This window comes from Hyla sarda, chromosome 7 (genome assembly GCF_029499605.1).
Source record: "Hyla sarda isolate aHylSar1 chromosome 7, aHylSar1.hap1, whole genome shotgun sequence".
Classification (NCBI taxonomy): Eukaryota; Metazoa; Chordata; class Amphibia; order Anura; family Hylidae; genus Hyla; species Hyla sarda.
The window spans coordinates 234,976,132-234,986,131 of record NC_079195.1 but is presented as its reverse complement, the minus strand read 5'-3'; the positions used below and the strand labels follow the sequence as shown (position 1 = coordinate 234,986,131).

At 39.9% G+C, this 10,000-nt stretch overlaps 1 protein-coding gene across 1 annotated transcript in view; it reads left to right on the top strand.

The window, feature by feature from the left end:
- Positions 1 to 10,000, top strand: part of DMAP1 (DNA methyltransferase 1 associated protein 1) — a 69,542-nt gene that overhangs the window by 12,595 nt on the left and 46,947 nt on the right.

Sequence of the window (10,000 nt, the reverse complement as noted above, 5' to 3'; positions counted from 1 at the left end):
GAGAAGCCACGGGTCACACACTGCACTCACCTTGTGTCCAATTCATGGTGTACTGTTGTATATACCATTATCTGAGGTGACTGTATATACCATTATCTGAGGTGACTGTATATACCATTATCTGAGGTAGGGGTGTGAATCGCCAAGAATTTGGCGATTCGATTCGAATCGCGATACCAGTGTGGCGATTCGATATATCGCGATATATCGCGATACCGTCTAGGTGACGATACATCGCGATATATCGCCCACCTGGGAGCATTCATAGATCCCAATAGACGCCGCTGTCAGCTTTGACAGCGGCGATCTAGTACTCCGGTGCTCACTTTTCTCATGTTGTCCGGGCTGCAAAATAAAATAAAACGCACTTTCTCTTACCTGCCAACGAGCCCGCGGAGCTCCGGTACAGGTGTTCGGTCCCCGGGCTGTATTCTTCTTACTTCCTGTTAGTCCGGCACGTCACATGGAGCTTCAGCCTATCACCAGCGGAGGCGGGACATCACTGCGGCCGGTGATAGGCTGAAGCTCCATGTGACGTGCCGGGCTAACAGGAAGTAAGAAGAATACAGCCCGGGGACCGAACACCTGTACCGGACTGTACCGGAGCTCCGCGGGCTCGTTGGCAGGTAAGAAAAGTGCGTTTTATTAAAAATTCCACATCCCTAAAAGAATCGATTCAAAAATATTTTGAATCGATTCTGTATCGGCAAATGAAAAATCGCGATTATCGCGAGAATCGATTTTTTTCTTACATCCCTAATCTGAGGTGACTGTATATACCATTATCTGAGGTGTCTGTATATACCATTATCTGAGGTGACTGTATATACCATTATCTGAGGTGACTGTATATACCATTATCTGAGGTGTCTGTATATACCATTATCTGAGGTGTCTGTATATACCATTATCTGAGGTGACTGTATATACCATTATCTGAGGTGACTGTATATACCATTATCTGAGGTGACTGTATATACCATTATCTGAGGTGACTGTATATACCATTATCTGAGGTGACTGTATATACCATTATCTGAGGTGTCTGGTGTATATATACCATTATCTGAGGTGTCTGGTGTATATATACCATTATCTGAGGTGTCTGGTGTATATATACCATTATCTGAGGTGACTGTATATACCATTATCTGAGGTGTCTGGTGTATATATACCATTATCTGAGGTGTCTGGACCATTACAAGTCTTCTTCCCTAGGGGGCGCTGTGAGCCGGACATCACTGTCCTGATGCTTCATCACGTTGTCTTGTTCCTAGTATAATTTCAGACGTTGTCCCGACATTAACCCTTCCTGTGCTGCCTCCGTTTCCCGTGGCTCCGTTTCGCGCACTTCTTTGCTGTTACAATTTGAGATCTGTGAGGGATTTCCCATGACCTGTGATTTCTCCCGGAGTCTGGAGTACAGAGGTGCCCGGCGGGGGAGGGGCGGCCCCTTTGGCGCGGTTGTTGGGAAGATTTAGGGAGTCTGCGGAGCAGAAAGGTTACGCTCCAGTTTCCTTTTTTATTTTGGCGTCTGACGTTGCGGATTTGTAGGGATTGAAGTCCTGGAGTTCTGCGCGGCTTTCCTTCGTCTGTTCCCTATTCTACTGGTCAGGAATAAGTCCTGTCCGAAAGGCTGAAAACCAATGACGTCATCACTGAGCTGAGGGTTTGCTGCAGTTGTGTCCGGTCTCATCAATGCTCTGTGAGCTAAACCCATCAGCAGCACAAATCCCTCTGTACTGATCATATATATCCGGAGCAGTATAGAGAGGACATTGTGGTCTGTATTATAGTGATCACTGTATACCTGTCTGTACTGATCATATATATATATCCGGAGCAGTATAGAGAGGACATTGTGGTCTCCTGTATTATAGAGATCACTGTATACCTGTCTGTACTGATCATATATATCCGGAGCAGTATAGAGAGGACATTGTGGTCTGTATTATAGTGATCACTGTATACCTGTCTGTACTGATCATATATATATCCGGAGCAGTATAGAGAGGACATTGTGGTCTCCTGTATTATAGTGATCACTGTATACCTGTCTGTACTGATCATATATATATCCGGAGCAGTATAGAGAGGACATTGTGGTCTGTATTATAGTGATCACTGTATACCTGTCTGTACTGATCATATATATATCCGGAGCAGTATAGAGAGGACATTGTGGTCTCCTGTATTATAGTGATCACTGTATACCTGTCTGTACTGATCATATATATATCCGGAGCAGTATAGAGAGGACATTGTGGTCTCCTGTATTATAGTGATCACTGTATACCTGTCTGTACTGATCATATATATATCCGGAGCAGTATAGAGAGGACATTGTGGTCTGTATTATAGTGATCACTGTATACCTGTCTGTACTGATCATATATATATCCGGAGCAGTATAGAGAGGACATTGTGGTCTCCTGTATTATAGAGATCACTGTATACCTGTCTGTACTGATCATATATATCCGGAGCAGTATAGAGAGGACATTGTGGTCTGTATTATAGAGATCACTGTATACCTGTCTGTACTGATCATATATATATCCGGAGCAGTATAGAGAGGACATTGTGGTCTGTATTATAGTGATCACTGTATACCTGTCTGTACTGATCATATATATATCCGGAGCAGTATAGAGAGGACATTGTGGTCTCCTGTATTATAGTGATCACTGTATACCTGTCTGTACTGATCATATATATATCCGGAGCAGTATAGAGAGGACATTGTGGTCTCCTGTATTATAGTGATCACTGTATACCTGTCTGTACTGATCATATATATATATCCGGAGCAGTATAGAGAGGACATTGTGGTCTCCTGTATTATAGAGATCACTGTATACCTGTCTGTACTGATCATATATATATATCCGGAGCAGTATAGAGAGGACATTGTGGTCTGTATTATAGAGATCACTGTATACCTGTCTGTACTGATCATATATATATCCGGAGCAGTATAGAGAGGTCATTGTGGTCTCCTGTATTATAGTGATCACTGTATACCTGTCTGTACTGATCATATATATATCCGGAGCAGTATAGAGAGGTCATTGTGGTCTCCTGTATTATAGTGATCACTGTATACCTGTCTGTACTGATCATATATATCCGGAGCAGTATAGAGAGGACATTGTGGTCTCCTGTATTATAGAGATCACTGTATACCTGTCTGTACTGATCATATATATATCCGGAGCAGTATAGAGAGGACATTGTGGTCTGTATTATAGAGATCACTGTATACCTGTCTGTACTGATCATATATATATATCCGGAGCAGTATAGAGAGGACATTGTGGTCTCCTGTATTATAGAGATCACTGTATACCTGTCTGTACTGATCATATATATATCCGAGCAGTATAGAGAGGACATTGTGGTCTCCTGTATTATAGTGATCACTGTATACCTGTCTGTACTGATCATATATATATCCGGAGCAGTATAGAGAGGACATTGTGGTCTCCTGTATTATAGTGATCACTGTATACCTGTCTGTACTGATCATATATATATCCGGAGCAGTATAGAGAGGACATTGTGGTCTCCTGTATTATAGTGATCACTGTATACCTGTCTGTACTGATCATATATATATCCGGAGCAGTATAGAGAGGTCATTGTGGTCTGTATTATAGTGATCACTGTATACCTGTCTGTACTGATCATATATATATCCGGAGCAGTATAGAGAGGACATTGTGGTCTCCTGTATTATAGTGATCACTGTATACCTGTCTGTACTGATCATATATATCCGGAGCAGTATAGAGAGGACATTGTGGTCTCCTGTATTATAGAGATCACTGTATACCTGTCTGTACTGATCATATATATCCGGAGCAGTATAGAGAGGTCATTGTGGTCTGTATTATAGTGATCACTGTATACCTGTCTGTACTGATCATATATATATCCGGAGCAGTATAGAGAGGACATTGTGGTCTCCTGTATTATAGAGATCACTGTATACCTGTCTGTACTGATCATATATATATCCGGAGCAGTATAGAGAGGACATTGTGGTCTGTATTATAGTGATCACTGTATACCTGTCTGTACTGATCATATATATATCCGGAGCAGTATAGAGAGGACATTGTGGTCTCCTGTATTATAGAGATCACTGTATACCTGTCTGTACTGATCATATATATCCGGAGCAGTATAGAGAGGACATTGTGGTCTCCTGTATTATAGTGATCACTGTATACCTGTCTGTACTGATCATATATATATCCGGAGCAGTATAGAGAGGACATTGTGGTCTGTATTATAGTGATCACTGTATACCTGTCTGTACTGATCATATATATATCCGGAGCAGTATAGAGAGGACATTGTGGTCTCCTGTATTATAGAGATCACTGTATACCTGTCTGTACTGATCATATATATATCCGGAGCAGTATAGAGAGGACATTGTGGTCTGTATTATAGTGATCACTGTATACCTGTCTGTACTGATCATATATATATCCGGAGCAGTATAGAGAGGACATTGTGGTCTCCTGTATTATAGAGATCACTGTATACCTGTCTGTGCTGATCATATATATATCCGGAGCAGTATAGAGAGGACATTGTGGTCTGTATTATAGTGATCACTGTATACCTGTCTGTACTGATCATATATATATCCGGAGCAGTATAGAGAGGACATTGTGGTCTGTATTATAGAGATCACTGTATACCTGTCTGTACTGATCATATATATATCCGGAGCAGTATAGAGAGGACATTGTGGTCTCCTGTATTATAGTGATCACTGTATACCTGTCTGTACTGATCATATATATATCCGGAGCAGTATAGAGAGGACATTGTGGTCTCCTGTATTATAGAGATCACTGTATACCTGTCTGTACTGATCATATATATCCGGAGCAGTATAGAGAGGACATTGTGGTCTGTATTATAGAGATCACTGTATACCTGTCTGTACTGATCATATATATATCCGGAGCAGTATAGAGAGGACATTGTGGTCTCCTGTATTATAGAGATCACTGTATACCTGTCTGTACTGATTATATATATATATCCGGAGCAGTATAGAGAGGACATTGTGGTCTGTATTATAGTGATCACTGTATACCTGTCTGTACTGATCATATATATCCGGAGCAGTATAGAGAGGACATTGTGGTCTGTATTATAGAGATCACTGTATACCTGTCTGTACTGATCATATATATATCCGGAGCAGTATAGAGAGGACATTGTGGTCTGTATTATAGTGATCACTGTATACCTGTCTGTACTGATCATATATATATCCGGAGCTGTATAGAGAGGTCATTGTGGTCTGTATTATAGTGATCACTGTATACCTGTCTGTACTGATCATATATATATCCGGAGCAGTATAGAGAGGACATTGTGGTCTCCTGTATTATAGAGATCACTGTATACCTGTCTGTACTGATCATATATATATCCGGAGCAGTATAGAGAGGACATTGTGGTCTCCTGTATTATAGAGATCACTGTATACCTGTCTGTACTGATCATATATATATATCCGGAGCAGTATAGAGAGGACATTGTGGTCTCCTGTATTATAGTGATCACTGTATACCTGTCTGTACTGATCATATATATATATCCGGAGCAGTATAGAGAGGACATTGTGGTCTGTATTATAGAGATCACTGTATACCTGTCTGTACTGATCATATATATATCCGGAGCAGTATAGAGAGGACATTGTGGTCTGTATTATAGTGATCACTGTATACCTGTCTGTACTGATCATATATATATCCGGAGCAGTATAGAGAGGACATTGTGGTCTCCTGTATTATAGAGATCACTGTATACCTGTCTGTACTGATCATATATATATCCGGAGCAGTATAGAGAGGTCATTGTGGTCTCCTGTATTATAGTGATCACTGTATACCTGTCTGTACTGATCATATATATATCCGGAGCAGTATAGAGAGGACATTGTGGTTCTGTATTATAGTGATCACTGTATACCTGTCTGTACTGATCATATATATATATCCGGAGCAGTATAGAGAGGACATTGTGGTCTGTATTATAGAGATCACTGTATACCTGTCTGTACTGATCATATATATATCCGGAGCAGTATAGAGAGGACATTGTGGTCTGTATTATAGTGATTACTGTATACCTGTCTGTACTGATCATATATATATCCGGAGCAGTATAGAGAGGACATTGTGGTCTGTATTATAGTGATCACTGTATACCTGTCTGTACTGATCATATATATATATCCGGAGCAGTATAGAGAGGACATTGTGGTCTCCTGTATTATAGTGATCACTGTATACCTGTCTGTACTGATCATATATATATCCGGAGCAGTATAGAGAGGACATTGTGGTCTGTATTATAGTGATCACTGTATACCTGTCTGTACTGATCATATATATATATCCGGAGCAGTATAGAGAGGACATTGTGCTCCTGTATTATAGTGATCACTGTATACCTGTCTGTACTGATCATATATATATCCGGAGCAGTATAGAGAGGACATTGTGCTCCTGTATTATAGAGATCACTGTATACCTGTCTGTACTGATCATATATATATCCGGAGCAGTATAGAGAGGACATTGTGGTCTGTATTATAGAGATCACTGTATACCTGTCTGTACTGATCATATATATATCCGGAGCAGTATAGAGAGGACATTGTGGTCTGTATTATAGTGATCACTGTATACCTGTCTGTACTGATCATATATATATCCGGAGCAGTATAGAGAGGACATTGTGGTCTCCTGTATTATAGTGATCACTGTATACCTGTCTGTACTGATCATATATATATCCGGAGCAGTATAGAGAGGACATTGTGGTCTGTATTATAGTGATCACTGTATTACCTGTCTGTACTGATCATATATATATATCCGGAGGCAGTATAGAGAGGACATTGTGGTCTGTATTAAAGAGATCACTGTATACCTGTCTGTACTGATCATATATATATATCCGGAGCAGTATAGAGAGGACATTGTGGTCTCCTGTATTATAGAGATCACTGTATACCTGTCTGTACTGATCATATATATATCAGGAGCAGTATAGAGAGGACATTGTGGTCTCCTGTATTATAGAGATCACTGTATACCTGTCTGTACTGATCATATATATATATCCGGAGCAGTATAGAGAGGACATTGTGGTCTGTATTATAGTGATCACTGTATACCTGTCTGTACTGATCATATATATCCGGAGCAGTATAGAGAGGACATTGTGGTCTGTATTATAGTGATCACTGTATACCTGTCTGTACTGATCATATATATATCCGGAGCAGTATAGAGAGGACATTGTGGTCTCCTGTATTATAGTGATCACTGTATACCTGTCTGTACTGATCATATATATATCCGGAGCAGTATAGAGAGGACATTGTGGTCTCCTGTATTATAGAGATCACTGTATACCTGTCTGTACTGATCATATATATATCCGGAGCAGTATAGAGAGGACATTGTGGTCTCCTGTATTATAGTGATCACTGTATACCTGTCTGTACTGATCATATATATATCCGGAGCAGTATAGAGAGGACATTGTGGTCTCCTGTATTATAGAGATCACTGTATACCTGTCTGTACTGATCATATATATATCCGGAGCAGTATAGAGAGGACATTGTGGTCTCCTGTATTATAGAGATCACTGTATACCTGTCTGTACTGATCATATATATCCGGAGCAGTATAGAGAGGACATTGTGGTCTCCTGTATTATAGTGATCACTGTATACCTGTCTGTACTGATCATATATATCCGGAGCAGTATAGAGAGGACATTGTGGTCTCCTGTATTATAGTGATCACTGTATACCTGTCTGTACTGATCATATATATCCGGAGCAGTATAGAGAGGACATTGTGGTCTCCTGTATTATAGAGATCACTGTATACCTGTCTGTACTGATCATATATATATCCGGAGCAGTATAGAGAGGACATTGTGGTCTCCTGTATTATAGTGATCACTGTATACCTGTCTGTACTGATCATATATATATCCGGAGCAGTATAGAGAGGACATTGTGGTCTGTATTATAGTGATCACTGTATACCTGTCTGTACTGATCATATATATATCCGGAGCAGTATAGAGAGGACATTGTGGTCTGTATTATAGTGATCACTGTATACCTGTCTGTACTGATCATATATATATCCGGAGCAGTATAGAGAGGACATTGTAGTCTCCTGTATTATAGTGATCACTGTATACCTGTCTGTACTGATCATATATATCCGGAGCAGTATAGAGAGGACATTGTGGTCTGTATTATAGTGATCACTGTATACCTGTCTGTACTGATCATATATATATCCGGAGCAGTATAGAGAGGACATTGTGCTCCTGTATTATAGTGATCACTGTATACCTGTCTGTACTGATTATATATATATTCGGAGCAGTATAGAGAGGACATTGTGGTCTGTATTATAGTGATCACTGTATACCTGTCTGTACTGATCATATATATATCCGGAGCAGTATAGAGAGGACATTGTGGTCTCCTGTATTATAGAGATCACTGTATACCTGTCTGTACTGATCATATATATATCCGGAGCAGTATAGAGAGGACATTGTGGTCTGTATTATAGAGATCACTGTATACCTGTCTGTACTGATCATATATATATCCGGAGCAGTATAGAGAGGACATTGTGGTCCTGTATTATAGAGATCACTGTATACCTGTCTGTACTGATCATATATATATCCGGAGCAGTATAGAGAGGACATTGTGGTCTGTATTATAGAGATCACTGTATACCTGTCTGTACTGATCATATATATATCCGGAGCAGTATAGAGAGGACATTGTGGTCTGTATTATAGTGATCACTGTATACCTGTCTGTACTGAATCATATATATATCCGGAGCAGTATAGAGAGGACATTGTGGTCTCCTGTATTATAGTGATCACTGTATACCTGTCTGTACTGATCATATATATCCGGAGCAGTATAGAGAGGACATTGTGGTCTGTATTATAGTGATCACTGTATACCTGTCTGTACTGATCATATATATATCCGGAGCAGTATAGAGAGGACATTGTGGTCTGTATTATAGAGATCACTGTATACCTGTCTGTACTGATCATATATATATCCGGAGCAGTATAGAGAGGACATTGTGCTCCTGTATTATAGTGATCACTGTATACCTGTCTGTACTGATCATATATATATCCAGAGCAGTATAGAGAGGACATTGTGGTCTCCTGTATTATAGAGATCACTGTATACCTGTCTGTACTGATCATATATATATCCGGAGCAGTATAGAGAGGACATTGTGGTCTCCTGTATTATAGAGATCACTGTATACCTGTCTGTACTGATCATATATATATCCGGAGCTGTATAGAGAGGACATTGTGCTCCTGTATTATAGTGATCACTGTATACCTGTCTGTACTGATCATATATATATCCTGAGCAGTATAGAGAGGACATTGTGGTCTGTATTATAGAGATCACTGTATACCTGTCTGTACTGATCATATATATATCCGGAGCAGTATAGAGAGGACATTGTGGTCTGTATTATAGTGATCACTGTATACCTGTCTGTACTGATCATATATATATCCGGAGCAGTATAGAGAGGACATTGTGGTCTGTATTATAGAGATCACTGTATACCTGTCTGTACTGATCATATATATATCCGGAGCATTATAGAGAGGACATTGTGGTCTCCTGTATTATAGTGATCACTGTATACCTGTCTGTACTGATCATATATATATCCGGAGCAGTATAGAGAGGACATTGTGGTCTCCTGTATTATAGTGATCACTGTATACCTGTCTGTACTGATCATATATATATATCCGGAGCAGTATAGAGAGGACATTGTGGTCTGTATTATAGAGATCACTGTATACCTGTCTGTACTGATCATATATATATCCGGGAGCAGTATAGAGAGGACATTGT